This window comes from Anas platyrhynchos, chromosome 8 (assembly GCF_047663525.1).
Source record: "Anas platyrhynchos isolate ZD024472 breed Pekin duck chromosome 8, IASCAAS_PekinDuck_T2T, whole genome shotgun sequence".
NCBI classification, from domain to species: Eukaryota; Metazoa; Chordata; class Aves; order Anseriformes; family Anatidae; genus Anas; species Anas platyrhynchos.
In genome coordinates this window covers 26210188-26227508 of record NC_092594.1, presented here as the reverse complement: position 1 = coordinate 26227508, position 17321 = coordinate 26210188, and the positions used below count along the sequence as shown (strand labels likewise).

Sequence of the window (17321 nt, the reverse complement as noted above, 5' to 3'; positions counted from 1 at the left end):
AGTTATTAAGTGTTTATAGAAATCTGATCAAATGGACCATCAGAAGTTGGGGGGGTAGGAGGGAGATCTGTTATAAAGTCGACCATAATGACAGCTTTCCTCATCTTACAACTGTGACATGAAGAGGGAGCTGTAGCTCTTCTGAGACTCAGCTCTGCCTGAGCCAGTGTACCCAGCCAAGCGCCCCGATCTCCTCTCTCCTTCCTCGCTCTCCTTCGCTCCCCGCTTTCCTTTGCTCACTCACTTACTCTTCCTTTTTTTCGTTTTTCCTTTTTTTTTTTTTTTTTTTTTTTTTTTTTTTTTATCCCTGTGCCCCTGTGCCAGTTAATTTAAATGTATCTGTTCAAGTGGAGATAATCCATGCAAATCAGAGGCACTGGCTCCCAGTGCTTGATTCACAAAGAGAACTCAGCTTCAGGAGGTCACTCGTTCACAGCTGCTCCTCCCATTATATTTTTCCCTTATTGCAGAACTGCTGCATGTATACAGTGACTGAAAGGACTCAATTTACTGCAACTGCTGCCTGGTTTTACTTACAACTTTCTTTAAAGGGAGACTTACCTTCCATCAGTCTTACTAAGGTAGGAAGTCTGATTCTTCTAAAGACATGTAATGCCTCCAGTGTTTGCTCATTATCAGTTCCCACTATAATGATGCATATTGCTGTAAGAATTAGGTCCTAACAGAATTGTGCCAGGTGCCTAATGCTTTTGTTACTTGTATGTATAGGTGCAAGTGTTTAATTGGCTGTTTTTCTGTTTATTTAGCCAGCTATGTATCCCCCCACCCCCACACTTTTCCTTTTCATAACAACAGCAGGTATGATCTTAGCATAGCAGCTCTCTAATCTACAAATGTAATCTTCACTCAAGTTTGTATTTTCTTTTTAAAATGTCTTCTAATGTGTATGTAAGTTACTGCAGTGATCTGTACCCCCCAACAGAAAACAGCATCACGAAGGCTTTCTGGTCTGAAACCTTATTAAGGTGCTAACTTTGGAGCAGAACAAACTGTTGAAAGGTTTTAAACAAAAATAAAAAGGTCACCTTTTACTTTGCAGTGTTGTAAACAGGGAAACTCCAGGCCTGACTGCAAATGGGCCTGTCATAAATTTAGACCACAAGATAAACATATTGTTAATAGGACTGCCAGCAGAAGTAGTGAAATGGAACCCTCACAGTTCTGTGTTAATATCTGTTGTTTAGAGAGGTTGGACAGGCAGAGCTTGCTTTGCAAAGTACAACTCAAAACCAACGGTTTGGATATGATTCTTAAAAAACTCCTTAAGAAAAGGAAAGTCAGGCACTACTTTATTAGCTACATGGCAACCTTCAGCATCTGCCACACGAAATATTGAAGTAATGTATCTGAAAATACACCCTGGTTTTCTGAAACTGGACAGTAAATCTTTCATTTATGTGTGTATATTTCTTTGAATTCGTTGTCAGAACTTTGGAATGCAAATGATTAAAATAACTGTAAGAACAACTTTTGATATGTTAAACCAAAACAAATTATGGATTTGAAGAGCACTACAATAAAAAAATAAAAATAAATAAAATAAAATAAAAACACAGAATTATTTTGACTTACACTTGTTCCAGAATAAAGTTCTTGTTTGTTTTCTTGCACAGCTGGAGTTAAGAAATAACAATGATTAGATCTGGAGCCACCCTGCTTTTTTATAGACTTACTATCTAACACATCCAAGTTAATCAAATAACAGTTCTGTGAAGCCTTAGACAGAGCCTACAATGAAAATTTAGTTGGCCAGACAGGACAGAGGGGCATAGATACTCTCAAACGTATCCTGTCTAATATCTGCAAGAAGACTTGAGGCATAAATTTTCAGTTTTAGGCATAAATTTGCAGTTTTACCATTCTGGATTGGATATTTTTAGTTAGCTTGTTTCAGGAGAGAGTACTTACTCCCTAGACAAAGTATTTCAGTGCCTAAACTGTGTATCTTTCTTTTTGATATACAGTGTGCTTTTTGAAAAAAAAAAAAAATGCATTCAGCTTTTGGAGTACAGTACAAACCTAGAGAGCCTTGTCATTGTTAGCATAAAGAAGACATCTACACAAGTATTACTGTGCAGGGGGCAATTTTTCTTTCTCTGGCATTTGTTAGGTTATTGTACATAGAATTTAGCAGATAAATATCGTTTGCTTCATGGCATTTTGGAGATCCTATTGGTATGCAGGTTACCCTGTGAGGATGGCAACTGAAAAAAAAAAAAAAAGAAGTATGTTTTATAGCTGTGTGTAATAAAAGCCCTTCACAATGATGTAAGTGGATTCTGACCTTTCTTTCTTATCCTGTAATTAGAATTTTTATTAACTCTTTCAAGTGCAGAGTTTTTTAAGTATATTGATGTTCCCAAGGGAGAACAAATATGTATTTTGATCTAAGAGTTTTAAAAGTAAAATTTTAGAATCCTTTCTAGGCAGAGAGAAAGAAATATATTCTTGCCACCAACTTGCACCACGCAAAGAAACTCTGATTTATGGGAAGTTATTCTGCCTCTCCACAGAAGGAAAAAATTATATATATTAAAAGGACTTTACGTTTTCAGAAAAAGGAAGGGAAGGGTATCTGAAGTTAAGGAAAGATAGTAAGGATCTTTTGTTTGACTGAATCTCTGGCCAGGATAAAGTTGGGAAGTAAAGGTGATCCCTGTGGTGTTTAGTGATGTACAGTGATGAGATTAGATGACTCACCAATGGAGATATGAAAAGGGAGAAATAGGTCTTTCTGAGGTAGATTTTTTTGTAAGTGGATTAAAATATTGTTGCAGCAGACAGTTATTTCCTGCTTCCTTTCCACCTTTTACCCAATGCATTACAGGGACAAAAGTGTTCCTTAGTGAGTCATCATCAGCATTTCATACAGTTATTTCCAAATTATGTACTCAATTCTCCTTGTAAGTTCACCAGGTTTACTTGTCATAACTCAGTTTAATTCTTTGATACACAGAAATAAATCAGAAGAAATCAGGTGTTTTATATTATTTAGGTCTCTAAATGTATTTTCAGCAAACTCTCAAAGGAGTGAACCTTTATGTTTCATTTCAGGCTAGTTGGTACTATACAGTTTCCTAAAGAAAATTGTCAGTGTCTTTCTATGACCAGTTCCTTTTTTTCTGTTGGTGCGTTTTTTTCCCCTGCCTCTACAAACTTGCCATTGCTATAGTAACTCAGTCAAACATCTCCAAGTTACCTTACACTCCACTGTACAGAGCTTTCCAACAGAATCTATAAGATGTGGTAAACCTTGTAGCTTTATATAGTTCAGGGCTCTTACTTCCACCAGGCTCTTTTCTGCTGGTTTTACAGAAGACACTTAAAAAGGTAAATTACCATCTTAAAAGGATACTACAGAGCTTTTTAATAAGTTCCATCCAACTTCTCAAAGGCCTTAGCTTCTCTCAGCTCTAAACAAGTACATTTGCTGAGTTATACCTTAAAAATATTCTAGAGAAGGCAGAAAATTTGGGAATCCTAAAAAGTGAGTGATAGAGCCTTTGAGAAAATGTACAGCTATAAATGGGAAAACTCATCAAAAACTCGTCAAAAAATTGTCAGCAAAGTCCTCGGTCAATGATTTGTCATTGTTTTTTTTCTATAACTGCAGAGAAAGAATACGTTCCTCACAGCTTCTCATCAAATCCTATACACAATTACGTCATACTCTCCTTTTATATCATTGCCTTGTACTGTAGAGTACATTGTTAAAATGTAATGTTTCAGAGTACAGACCTTGCATTTCTTTTGCAGATAAAGCATGCTTATACCTCTAGGGGTTAAAAGCTGAATCAGATCCGTAACTCGCCTACTGACAGCCTTTGAAGTCGCTCCTTATTTATTTATTTATTTATTTATTTTGGTCTGAAGGTTTAGATTGACATCCTTTTGTATGTTTGGAATTCTTCAGCAGATGTAAAATGCTTGGTAATGACTTAAATTAACCTGAGGCTTTATATATCCATCTTCCCCAGGAGCTCCATTGAAGCTTCAGTAACAGTTGAGGATTTTATGCAAACAGCTATTCTCATAAGAACATTTTATTTTTCTGTCCTATCGCATTCCTTTTATTATTTCTAGAGGGTTTTTTTTAAGCAATGTTGGACACTTTCTGCTTCCCTCTCTCCCCAGTACCTGTTCTGGAGAGTCTACATGAAAATTTTTACAGCTGAAATGCACCAAAACAGGGGCAGATAAAACGAAAATAAGTGGAGTGGAAATGAATCTTTAAATGGCAAATCTGTGAAACACTGAACATGGTTATCTGACGTTATGTCAGAGAGTGTTATCTCTTGAGAAGAAATGAGCAAGAGCAGTCCACAAAGGAAAAGTAATTGTTGCTTTACTTCTGTCTGTTTATTTGGGATAGCTTGAACTGTCTCCCCCTTTTTTATTTCTCTCAGTGTGAAAAGATTAACTATTAGAAATGCAGTCAGTAGGCATCTGACTCAAAAGCTATGCTTATTTGACCTTTGGACACAAAATATCTAACACAAAAAAATATAAACAACCTCAAACATCACTGAGTACAAGCAATATGCAGAATGTGGGTCAGTAGAAATTCAACACTTTTAAAACTAAAAATAACAAAACCTTTGAAATGACTTGGTTACATTAGCATTTCTTTCTCCATTTCGCATCAGAATATCAGACGATGAGTTTTGTCCAGTGTACCTGAGGCAAAAGATCTGTGGTGAAATTCAGCATTAGTTTCAATAACAGAGATAGGAATGTTACGGAGAGGAATAAAGAGAAAAAAGATGTTTAACCAATACATAAATATTTCTGAAAGTTAGATTTTATAATTCTACAAAGAGTACATATGAATTAAGATGAATTTAAAGTCTGCATGATGCTGCCACTTACTTACATAAAGGTTACAATCATTTTATAAAGAACTTTACTCACTGTCTTAATTCTGATGGTTTGGTTCGTGTTTTTTTTTTTTTTCATTTGTTTTTTTAACCTTAGGGAGAATGTTACAGGAAAATCTATGGATGTGAATGGATTAACCTGGATCCCTCAGTAACTAGCCACTATTTCTTAATTCTGTTCATACCGAGTTATGAAGGAGGAGGGCAGAAGAAACAACATGTGTTCTATGTGAGGCAAAGGACTGAAAGAGGGATGAAATTTCTGTCTCTGGGGAAAAAAAGCTAGTTGCAACAGGCCACTGGAGCCAGGACTTAGGTATCTGAATTGCCTCTATAGAAAAGTTTATGACTTAGAAACTGCATGTTAAGGAAGAAAATGAAATGCTTGTTCGAGTCAAGTAACAGAACCCATGTAGTTTCTGTTACCTAGTCTTTGAATTAGCAGTGAGTTCACAGAACAATAGTAGTATAATGTTAACTGACAACCTAAAATTAAAAATAAAAAAGAAATTACAAAATTTGCTCCATTGAACCTGGGAGTATATAATTCCTGTCACCTTCCCAGCTGAGGCAATAATGGTTCACTTGGAGATTACAAGGGAGATATATTAAGTTTTTCTGATTTAAACTTCATTTTTCCTGTTGAGTCCAAACTTGGTCACTGCAGAAAAAGCCAGCTAAATGAGCAGTGGAAGGGAGGACACATTTGTAAATGACGTTCTGCATTTTATGCAAATCACAGACATTGACCTTGAATTAGTCTGTGCCAATTTTTTCCATCAGTAATAGTTTCAGCAGCTTCTGCACTTCCTGTCCTGTGAGTTATGGATAACACATATGTCTCCTTTTTCAGGGGAAGAAGGGATAGTCCACACAGAGATACACGAAAGCTACTGAAGAGAAATGTTGAGCTGGACGGAAAATTATGATGGTAGTGCTCAATAGCATTGACCAACGGTATCCCCGAGGTCCACCCTACTGACCTCTAAAAATACATCTGTGAACAGCAAGATCAGATGTTTCACAACCATGATATGTGGCTAGTTTTTATGTGGAGCAAGCAGAAGGACAGACAGGGAGACACAGAAAAACAGAGGTAGTAAGAAGGACTGACAAGGATATTATAAAAGGCTGCTTAAATGTGTAAGACATAGTTGACAGTCAGAACATTTGGTTTTAATTTATTTAGAAATTACAGTAATCGATTCTGAAAAACTAAATACAACATAGTATTTCTTGGGGTCTTCCCTGCCTTGTTTGGCATGTAGCTTCTCTCTAATGTTCCAGTCTCTCCCCTGGGCTCTACTCTATCCCCCCAAAAGTCCATCAAATGTGTATCATAAAACCTGTTTAATTTCCTACAAAAGATTATAGTAAGTGTGCTTTTAATGTAATGATGTCAGTAGTGGATGATAACATGTATTAAGTAGTGCAAACTGCTGATTATCTGTCAGGATAAATCTGTTTATTTCAGAAATAGCAGTCTGACAAACCCCTGTTGTTAATCATGAAAGTACATGCTAATGCCAGGTACTGTTTGGTTGGAGTCTCTCAGAGGAATGCGTTTGTTAGATTTTTGCTTTGACAGTCTTTAGACCAAGTTCTGCAAATTTGCTGTGTACATAAATATATATATTTATTTTAATAGAAAGGCTAGAACAAAGCTGCTGGTCTACAACTTAGGTTCGCAGCAATTCAGAGGAAGCAGTGACTTGTGGAAAGAGAGAGTGGATTATAGGATTACACAGCAGTTCAGACTGCGCCCATGGCTGGGTTCATCTTTAGTAATTCCAGTGCAGACCCATTAGTAATGAACAGGGAAAAGCAAAAGGAAATTTAAGGAGTTCTTTTTCTGTGGAAGTCACTCCACAGTTTTATTTGTTTATTTATTTTTCAGTATTTGCAGTAGTCCTTAATTATATCCTGGACTAAAAAGACCATTTCCAGATGACACTCACAGCATTCCTCTTTAATGAGATAAATGGCAAAGTGAACCATTCAGCTTTTATGATGTTGTGAATTTAATTCAGCTTTAGTGTCACAGAAAATTAATATTATATATTTTAAGTGAAACAAAAATGGAATAAGGCAAAGTTTCCTAAATCTTAGGTGAGGAGGTATTTTACCTGACTTTATTGCATTTTGATAATTTCATGAAACATGTAAAATGCTGAATAGCATAATAAAATTTGATATTTATATTGACATTTCAGGATTCTAAATAGAAGCTCAGAAAATCTAAACAGACTTCAGTATCTCCACAGCTGTTCATCCAAGCCCATCTGAGTTCTGACTAATTCACTTTTTCTACCCACATACCCTCAATTGGCCCTAATATAAACATCTCTCTCTAAAGCAATTTCTCCCCGGAAGATTATGAACATCTTCATCTTAATTCAGAATTTACATGTGTACTTTGCATATTTTTGCATCAGTATGTGTGTTTTAAATTAGATAAAGGTCACTGTCATTCATAATCAAGAAGAAGGTGTATAAAAGGTCAGGATTCAATAAAAAAACTGATTAGATGTAGAGGTTTGTTCATATGATTCAGTATATCATTGGATAAGTGGAAATCATGAGTCAACAAATTAACCTTGGTATAATGGGTTACTTGCTTCATTAGGATCAGAAATGAGATTCACAATTATTTTTTTCCAATGTATTCCTGTTTGTCACTGTAATAAGAAGAAATACTCTGTTGTTGATAGTTACACAACTGAGTATTTTTATAATTTAATTTGGCTTAAAATGCAACACAAAAGACAATTCTCATGTTAAAAAAGGAACTGGGAGACCAAATGCTGTGAATAGAAATGCTGATAAAAAAGAAAATTATCCACTGTAAAAATAGATAAATAAATTTAAAATAATGCCCCCTGTATTTCATATAGGGTTTAGCTTAAGCTTATTAAATAAATAACTGTGCTGAGTCAGGCACTCAACATCTAGTGTCAGGAGGAGGTCCAGATGCAAGTGAGGACAAACTAAGAGCAACGATAAACTTGTTCTCTACATATTGATTCTGCCACGACCTTCCACATGTTTATGGGTAAACCTCCTTGGTTAACTATGCCTCCATTTCCATCTTAAAAAAAATAATAAAAAATACTAACTTTGTGTTACAGGAATGTTTCAGCAGACAGGTTTAGCAGGAGGACTAAGCAGACTTAAGGCTTCCCACCACTGCCCTGTTCATCACACCAGTTTCCTGGTTATTTAATGCAGTCAAAATGCCAGGACTGTGGATCTCTGTACTTGAATTGTACCTGGTAACATCTCAGGATTCTTAAGTAACACCCTCTAGGATAGAGAAGAAACAGCAGTGGAGGGAGTCCATATTTATAAAATGATCTGGCCTAGGAAATGTAGTATAAATTATACACATTATAATACATTATTCTCAGCTTAAGACTGTACAAACTTGGTGCAGAGTTAATAAATCCATCATAAGCTTTTAAAAACTTTTTTTTTTTTTTTGGTAGGGGTGGGAGGTTTTTGTTTGTTAGCTTAGTTGGTTGTTGTTGGTTTGTGGTTTTTTTTTGGCAGGAAAGTATTTCAACTATTTAAACCTGTACCATAGCAGAAAAGTCTATTAGAAAAGCAACATCACAATTAAAATAGTTATACATGCCAATGTTTCAGACATGGTATATTTCTTTAAGCTTTCTTCACGTCTGTGTAGAATAAATATCAAGTTACTACTTGTTCACTTTTTTTCCCTTGGGCAGCATTCTGTAACTATTAAATCCTAAGTATGAAAGAAAATTAGACTTGCCTCTTACCACTATAAACTTACACCCAATGGTTTTCAAATACCATGTAGGTAATCTCTCTTCTGTAAACATAGAGACTTGGGGTTGCTCATAATTAAAGCTGTAAGCATCACAATTTAAGTTGACTCTTTTCTGATCTCCATATGCCTCTTTCTGTCCCAAAATGTAATGGAAAGAAAATACACTGAACCATGGTAAACTTTAGTTATTTACAATATCATTTGGACTGTGCAGCTTTAGCACAGCTGTAACAGTAATCTACTGTTTCATTCTTTCAGGGATGGACTTTCAGACCAGGCCTTAGCAAGCGAGATTTTAGTGCTTGTTCCTTAACATTAAAAGGATCAACCAACTTTTTATCATAACTGAGCTTAGCTTACTGTAACTCCCAGCTTCTCCATTTATTTTGTTTCATGGGTTTATAGGGTCAAGTTGTTTGAGTAGTGCTCACCTTACTGAGTTAGTTACACTATAGGCAAACTCCTGACATAAGCTGGCCTTGGAAATACCAAGATAGAGCACCACCAGGGGAGTGCACAGACAGTGTACCTCCCTCAGGGTGCACATAAATTCAGTACATACTCTTGAAGCAACTCTCCCCATCCTCCCAAAGCATTGAGCTTTGGCCCACAACTGGAAATAACCTTGTTCCTTCTGTATATCAGTAAATTGGATTATATTTTTCATGAATGGCTCTGATGAAATTTGACCAGTTGTGTGCACCAAGGACAAGGCTAGAACTAGCCCAGAACACTGTGAAACATGCATGACACATATGTTGGGTTCTCGGCGTTTAACAATTCATACTACAAATTGGCTTCTACTGAGTGGCAGAATATATCCTGAGATATATCCATAGAGAGAGTAGGTACTAAAAAGAATTCACCAGCCTTAACCAGATTCAATATTTGAGAGCCACAGTGTGTTCAAGTCATCACTCCTTGGCTTTTGCTGCAGACATAACATAAAAGGGAACTTTGGCTACCTCATCAAAGCTGTGAAGTCATAAAGATCAAGGAATGCCCTTTCTGTACTGTGGTCATCTCCTGTGACTGTCAGCTGATGAGGAAGGTACTCCTCAATCTCTCTATTAACAACCAGAATTGTATCCTATGTACACAGAAAGATGAATTCCTCATGCTGCACTGTATCTGAGACTTGCTAAGACTAAAAACAAGCTAAACCAGAGTAGTTTTGTAGAAAATAACACACCTATTCTAGTCAGGTTTGTGAGGGTTTTCTCTGTAAAATGGTAGGAGGTAAGGAACAAGTGGATGAGAAGAGCAGTTTGTGTAAAATGACCAGACTTCTACCAAGTCCTTACCCTGAAGCTGTGTTGTATCAGCTCTTTTCACTATTGGACTGCTCTGGAAGGAAGGGCCGTGTCTCTTATTCTTGCAGTATCTCATACAAATCTTTGGACTATGATATCATGAAGCAATCACTGCCCACACCAACTTCTTTTGGCTGCATGGATCTGTCACGGTGTATGTGACATGATCATGGTCATGATCTATTTGTTTAGTCCATAGGGTCTATGCTAGAATCTCTGTGAAGAGGTGTTGGAAACGAGGAATCTCCTTGCTCTGACACTGGAAAAGTCAACTAAGTCAATTTTTCCAAACTTAAAGTTGTGAATTTAAATTTCATGATTAAGCATCTAAATTAGTGGTCTGATTTTAATGTGTGCTGACATTCACATTTTCAATTGACTTCAAAGGAAGCTCTGAGCACTCAGAAGTCTAAACCTATGAAAATCAAGCCAGTTAGACACTCAAACTTGAAAGGTTTCTCCCATACCATTATTGCATTATTGTTATTTGCATCACTTCAGTAGCTTGAAACCCCAGTTACAGGACTAAAGAGGTACTGTGTTTTATCTCTCTCTCTCTCTCTCTCTTTTATTTCCCCTCATTTTTTTATGTGTAAAAGCTGGCACACAAGGATGTTGTGATGATTCTTTGGTTAATATTTGTATATAGCTTTGCAAAATAAATGTTACGTAAACAGAGTATGTAATTATTCATGGAAGAAAATGGTATTCCTATTATTCATTCCTTCTTGAAATAAGTTCCTTGGAAGTTATCCTTAAGAACCTCTGCTTAAGAACCAGAGCTGGTACTGCAAGCAGGATACACGTGATAAAATACAGAGACCAAAATCATAATTTGCTGTTAAACTGTATTTTATACCCATAGTATTTTGAACAGTGAACAGAAAACAAATACTTGTGCACTTGTTTCATTTGAACAGCAATCCACATTTGACACCTCTTGCACAATTCCCAGAGAAATGAAATAGCACAATGAGCCACGAAGCTTTCCTTAGAAATTTTTGTCTTAGCCATACCTCTTCATTTAGTTATGCTGATCCTTTACTAACAAACAGTAGACTCTTTGTAACTGGGACCTATGTAAAGCTTGCTTTTCTCCCTGTGGATTCAACAACTAAGCTGCTTGGAACAGCTTTGATGAAACCATCTTCTTTCATTGAATGCAATTCTGGCAGTGCTGATAAATTCCACAAAATGGTGTCAATTTAACCGATGTTTTCTTTGGGAACAAATGTAGGAGGGAAACTGGTAATGTATTGGTATTTTCAGAACAAACCATTTTAGAAATGATTTTTGTTTACATGTTTTTGATGCCACAATCTTAGATAACAAAAAAATATATATACATTTTGCCAAAATATTTCGCTTAATCAAAAATGTTTTTCACTCACAAATATTTAAGATATACTTAAAAGATCATTTTTCTATTTTGTTCCAGTCCAGAACTTTTTTTTTTTTTTTTAATATGGAAGTTTTCTGTGAATCAGAGTTTCCAACCTCTGAAAAGCTACTGAAGTCAGAAGCAGTGTTCCTGCCGACTTCAATAACAGCACAATTGCTCCATCTGAGCAAAAGCATGATCTGCTTGAGTTTTCTGTATGCCTAATGCAATACACGTATGTATTGCATATGTAGGACCCATAGTCTTAGATTAAAACAATTTGCAAGCAATTCTCAAGAAAAAATAATTTTGGGGGGAGCTTTTACTATTTGTTGATGGTATGGCCCATGGCAATAATACCTTAACATGGGCACTTCCCAGTGCTATAAAATCAGGAGTGCAATTTTAATATATGTAAAGGTTCAGGTGTTTGGTTTTGTTTTGTTTTGTTTCATTTTAAATAAGACAGGTGGTTAAGACCTGGCACTAACTGATTAATAAGTTTGTTCAAGCAGACCTTCATTCAGACATCAGGAATAAGTGCTCCATCTGCTTGATAAATATCCAGGCTAAACACAAATGTTGTTATTTGTCAAACAGTAACTGTTTTAATGGACAATTCTTCATGATCTTTAACAGCTATAAATTGATCTCCAGAACATAGATGTCACAGCATAGTCCCAGTATTTCTAAGAATCCAACTTTAAGCAAACTACACTACAAAAGAAGGAAATGCTTTAATTTACTCCAGAGACAGAGTATATAGGCATAGTAATGAGGATTTTAGAAACACCAGCAAGTCAAGAATATTATTTTTCTACGAAACAGATAATATAGTAATCAATCTACACAGCCATTGTATTGCTTCCAATACTCAGGATTTTAATAAAAGTAATCATCAGGAATTCTATTTAGACTTTCAGACCTTTACATCTTGAACCATTAAAAATAATGATACATGATTTTAATCTACTTGGTGTAAACTGATTGATTCCTTGCTTGTAAACTGCACACTCTTCAGATAGATCAATTTTCACATTTACCATATCTAATTATTTTCTGTTTCCTTCTTGCTTTAAAAGGCATAGATCATTTGGGGCTTCCTTTTCTTAACTGACAGTTAACTTGGCAGCTCATACAAACAACAAAATGAAGCCCGTAGAAGTAATAAGTTGTATTTTATAAAAGGTTTAGCACAAGTGTCTGTGCCTTCTAAGTACAAAGGACTGTGCATTCCTCCTTTATCTTGTAGTCTCAGGTGGTTGCATTAACAACCAAAGTTTTATGCATTTTATTAATAATGTTCCATGTGATTACAAACCTGAGAATGGATAGCTGAATAGTTTGCCCTCAAAAAAGCAGAGAAAGACATATGCTCCTAGGAAAAGGACCCAGACCTATACCTTTTCTGATATCTGGGGAAGTCATTCTTTTGAAAAGTGCATAGGGAGATCTAATGTGATAATAAAGGCTCACAATTCTAGCAGGTTTCCCTAGAATAGTACTTCAGAAACGTGAGGTGTGAAAGAAAGGCAATCTGTGCCAGATACTGATTAAATTTCAGTCATCTATCCAAAGCAGTCCCTAGTTGCTTGTAAAATGCTCCATGTAATTACAGTAACTACACTTTTTAAAGCAATTTACACATTAGCCTTTATCTTGGGTCTCTCTTTGTGGGTACATTTCTTCTTTGGAATCAATATCCTTAAAATATATGTTAATAAGCTATATGAATTTCCAGCCATATAGACTCTTTAAAAATTCTCTCTCTAGCAATTTCCTCATGGATTCCTGTTGCCTTTTGGAGAAGCTTAACTGTAATCAAATATCACACTCTGGATGTTTAGCTAACATTGTTCAGTGACCCCAGCGGTATGTCACAACCATATTTAAAACTGTTAAGGAGTTAGGAGTTGATGCAAAATCAAACCTGGATATATTAAAATGCCGCCAGGATAAAATAATATTAAGGGCTAAACTTTGTCCTTTGCGTGCTGCACAGGTGCAAATGTCAAACTTGGGAAATCCTTTCAAAACTTTGTGTAGCCTAATCTTTCAAATCTTCTTCTGGTCATTGGGCATGGAAGATTTTGCTAATGCAGGAGCCATGCATGTAGTAACAGGATGAATACTGGCAAAATAAAAGGGGTCTGGCTCACAGTGGTGATATTCCAATTTTAAATGAGTGTCTGCAAGGAAACTGAACTGGCTATTTCATTAAAGTTATACTGGCTAAAACCTGAAGAATCACAAGGAATGAATCAAACTCCTCACAGTCAGTAAAACTGTTCCCCTCAGAGCCTGCACAGTGCAGCTGCAGGTAGCTTTAAACATTTTTGTTGTTCTATTCTGTTTGTTCAAGGTGCCTTTTGTTACTGCCAAGCCCATTACAGCTCTCTGGTTAAGATTCTGAATCTCATTGTTACCAGTGCTATTATCCTAACTGGGGCTAATAATATCAAGTATATTCATGTTTGTGTAGGAAAACTAGGTTCACTAGAGATAATCCAAAAAGTTGTTCCACAAGGGATTATCTAGGATGCTGTTTTCCAAAACTGTCACATATCAGGAAAAGGGCAAAGCACTTGTAACTCTTGTGATTGATCCTCTGTCAAGTCATGATTGCTGTCACCAGCAGGTTACATTCCTTTAACAAAGCAGTAGGCACTGCTGCATTTTAAGCTAAACCAGTTAGGCTTTTGGTGTCATGTTCCCTTTCTTATCTCTCCCTGTACTTCATTCTCTCACATTAAAAGAGATAAATTTGCAACTGAAAAGAGAATGTGACGTGTACAAGATTCTCATATAATACATATTACTGTACCTTAATGTTAGTACCTATCACATTCTGCCATTAGGTTTATTGTTCTTAGCTGTTATTTCTGGCTAAGGATCCAGTTCTGCATATGCCACCATGTGAGGAAGAAAAACTACGTGTAACATCAAATATCACATTTGGGTCTCAGGAATTTTCATAATTGGGTCTATAAGCACTGAAATCCCAAGGCAAAAGCATTTACTTTGGTTCAACTCTGAGAACCGTGGAATGACTCAACTGTTAAAGGTTAAATACAGGCTGAAGTGTCCTATTGGACAAAACTGTATTTTTAAGATCCTTGTGAAATAGTGGATGTTTTTCAAACTGATTTTGAAATAAAATGCCTGTATATGATTCTGTCTGAAGACGTTGAATCCTCTCTTGCACCATCAAATGTCATCTATTTATTAGTCTGTGGTTAAGAATGGTCGGGGCTCTTTGTCTTCATCTATCCAGAGGACTTTATGCATTCTTATGTCCCAACATCACTTGGTCTTTGAAAGTGTTCAGTGGATAAACCCATAGTTCTCAGATATCTCCATGCACTTTCCTAAAAAATTACAGAGATAAGTTGTTTACTTTTCCAGTGAATCTTGGCACGTGTAATTTATTATATACCTCGTATAAATAATAATTTATTATATACCTCGTATTTTTTAAAGGCATTTTCTTCCAAAGACGTTTTTCAATGTGGTAGGTTTCCTGCTTTCATACCCATATATTATGGTGCAAGTAAGATTTGAGTTAAATATTCACTTTTTTTGTCTTTAAAGTTAAGAGTTTATCCATGATAACTCTTATTTAAACTGGATGTCAGCTAACGGTTGATTTTGACTAAAGATCCCTCATTGAGTGCCAGTCTTTACAAAGTCTTCTTAACTATCTTCACATGGCTAGATTTTAGCTTGTATTGCATAAAAGGTAGTGCTCTGTCTGCTTTGACTTAACAGTTCATGGAAAAGCATTCCTGATCAAGCAATGGAAAATAGCTCTCACCCCAGTGGTCTACCACCTCCCTTTGCAGGAAGCTGCCATCCTCCCATCTCTGCTTATGGAGGAGTTTGTGGTACACATTCCTTTGCATTGCAGGCAAAATGAGCTAGGAAAGCTTAATGGACTGTTGAAGGCGAGTATGAGCTAACCCAGCTCATTTTGCCTGAAATGGGTTGAAAAGCACTCCAATGACCTCCTTCCTCTGTCAGAGCTCTGGTGTCATACCTTCTTGTGATGGAAAACAGAACCAACGAATTCATAGAGATCTTGAAGAAGACTTTTATCAGTGTCCTGAAAAGCAACTTCGTAAGTCACATTACCTTTTCTTCAGACTTTACAGAAAAAAACTTGTATCAACTGTAAATGAGGAGTTGACTTTTAAGGAAGCTAAGCAACCAGCAATGAATTACAAGTAGGCAACAGAGTTTTTTTCGAAACTATGACAATAGCCTCTATTGGTCATTTCAATGAATGTCTAGCAGCAAAACGTCCAGGCCAAATTTAGCAAAGTCTCTAACAACAGTAGTGAAATACTGTCTCTGGCAAATTCTCTATTCTCCAGAGAGTGGTTCGTTTTTTAAAATTACTGTCTAGGTGGTTGACTCTTCTATTATCTTTAGCGAAAAGACTTCTGGAGGTGAAAGACCCTTTCAAGCAGCTGTATTCTGACTCAGCCCATCTTTAGTCCATCTTCCTTCTTATAAATAACATACGAAAAGCCGGGGAACCTAAAGTGTCCATATAAATATTCCAAAATAATCTCAAGCAGCTGATGCCTACATGCATTAGTAAGGCAACTGATTCATCTCTGCCACTCTTTTGCCCTCTAATATAATGTTTGAATCAGGAATTGTTAAAGTTCTCATTAGGTTTGTTGTGGGGTTTCATAATGAATTCTTTTTTGCAAGCTGGAGAGTCTTTTGATTTTTGCTTGCATATTCATAGAAGAACTATGTCATAAACAAAGTCTAAATCTGGTACTACTCTCTTGCTAAGCCACTCTAAGACTGTCTTGTATCTTTCTACACTTTACCTCATAAAGAAAACAATGTCAATGCCAAGTATAGAAGGTGAAGAAGGTTACTATTTAAAGAATAATTTTCTGGCACATGCTGCACTGTTGGAGGCACATCATAAACAAAAAGAAGGTACATTTATTTCTTTCCACAGTGCAAAATTCTGCCTTGGTCTATCCCAACAGAAAGGGCAATACAGCATTCTGTGCAAGATTGTTCAGTACAATCCAGCTGATCAGTAAGAATGTACCTCTTCCTATTTTTACATATATAGAGATAAGTAAAAAAATACACATATTTTCTGTCTTTTTTAACCCACACTCTCCCTCTAACACAAATGCCCACGTGAATCAATGAGATTTATACTGTCAACATGAAAAGAAAAGCATCTATTGATAGATAATGTTTATGAATACAATGGTCAAGCAACAGAATCAAGCTTAACTGATACGTTTCATTCAGTGGCAAGTATATTTGCTTAGTACAGCAAAAAAATTCTGTATCTCCTAATGATGTGGAACTGAATTCTTTATCTCCCCTGTTGCTAGCTTGCTTTTTAAGGCAGAACCAGAGATACCTATCACAGTTAAATAGGTATTTTGTAAATTGTACTTAGCTACCTTTAAGAAAAGTTCCAAACCACATATTGTATAACCACTGCCTGAGATTTTATCTAGCTTTGCTGGAAAAACAACTTAATACTACATTCTTCTCGCCAATCAGCACAACAGAATTTTGTTTTTTTATCTACTCTCAGATAACAGACCAGTATTAAAGGCAGAATTTTGACTTCCATTTGTTATTTTCTTTTATACTGTGGGCCTTTTTAGGGTACTCACAGAAATGTCAACAATAATACATAGAATCACTGTCATGTGAAATAATTGACTGGCTGATCAGCATTTCCTGTTCTATTTCTTTAATACATTTTTTTCCAAAGAATAATGATTATATTTATAGAAATATAATAATTTTACATGCTAAAGTGAAATGGTATTTGACATTAACAAAAGGTCAGGTGTCATACTGAAAACCACAATGAGTATTGCTTGTAAAGATTATTGAATTAAGAGGTACATATATTTGACAAAGTATAGAATTCAAAT

General features: G+C 35.9%; 1 protein-coding gene across 2 annotated transcripts in view; it reads left to right on the top strand.

Annotated features, from left to right (window-relative positions):
• The first annotated feature begins 302 nt into the window (after positions 1-302).
• The window catches only part of ADGRL2 (adhesion G protein-coupled receptor L2), a 391077-nt gene continuing 374058 nt past the window's right edge, over positions 303-17321 (top strand). For both annotated transcript variants that reach the window (XM_072041980.1, XM_072041981.1), the window contains exon 1: positions 303-581. The gene's annotated coding sequence lies outside the window, so the exon portion shown is untranslated. The remainder of the gene's footprint in view (positions 582-17321) is intronic.